Below are 1185 nucleotides of genomic sequence, written 5' to 3' on the forward strand. Positions count from 1 at the left end.
GCCCAGCAGCCATAAGTGGGGGCAGCAGAAAGTTGCAGTTGTAGCCAGGACCCCACAGGGCCAAAGATGGGCACTTCTTGCCTGTGCACCAATGAACCCTTTCATTCCCAGGCTGAGGAATTCAATCTGGTCTGAACTGGGGAAAAGATATAAGGATTAGAAAGGCCCAGTTGCACTAAGCAAGGGATTCTTCCTCCAGAATCTTCCCCTTTTCCCCTTAAACTGTTTTTCCCTTTTTTCCTTTTCCAAGTGAGAGGGCTCCCCCTGCCCACTCTGTTTCTGATAGGGAAGTTAACAGAGGAGTGACCCCTGCTGGCTGATAACTGCAAATTCCACAAGGCACATTTGAAACACTCTAAACAGATACAAACAGCCTCTAAAAGGCCTTTTGAGTCCCAAACTTGATTCCAAGCTTCAGACAGAGGCCTTAAAAGGAAAAACCAAGTTTGAGGGATCCAAAGCCAGGCAACAGGCCCAATGTAAAGAAGCAAGACCAATTCCTGCTGACTAAACCTCCCACCTCACGGAAAGAGGCCATGCTGCAAGGCATAAACTGGCCAAGAGAAATCAAAGTTTGCCAACAATAGGGAGAAATGGAGGTGTAGCTGAGGGCGGTTAATTACTATTCTCCAGGTTTTCCTTGCTGCATGGGTACATACCGCACCAGTACTCATGGCCAGTGCCTGCCAAGGTCACTAGGGCTCAGGGATAAGGGGTGGAGAGTGAAAGGAGGATGCCTGCTTTCTCTCTACATCACACCCTGAGTTTTCATTGAAAGAAGGAAGGGAATGAGGAACACCTCTATTCCCTGTCTTTCAGGACAGGCAACCAGTTATCTTTACCCCGACAGCGCATACTCTTTTATAGCATATCCTGAACCATTGGGACTGCTTTGACCCTCAGAATCTGGAGGAAAAATGCCTCATAGCCCTCTGCACAAATTATGATTTGCATGAAGGACTGAGTTGGCCCCAGGAAGGAACCATTCATTTTGATACCATCCGGCAGTTGGAACTTTTCTGTAGATGAGAGGACAGGTGGTCTGAGGCCCCATACGTGCAGGCTTTCTATACCTTGCAAGGCAATCCAGATCTTTGCCAGCAATGTAGGATTGATCCAGCCCGTCTCTTTGCCATCTCAGGGAAGGCTACAACGGGCAAGCCCAGGGAATTAAAGATACGAGTC

Source organism: Symphalangus syndactylus, chromosome 21 (genome assembly GCF_028878055.3).
Source record: "Symphalangus syndactylus isolate Jambi chromosome 21, NHGRI_mSymSyn1-v2.1_pri, whole genome shotgun sequence".
NCBI classification, from domain to species: Eukaryota; Metazoa; Chordata; class Mammalia; order Primates; family Hylobatidae; genus Symphalangus; species Symphalangus syndactylus.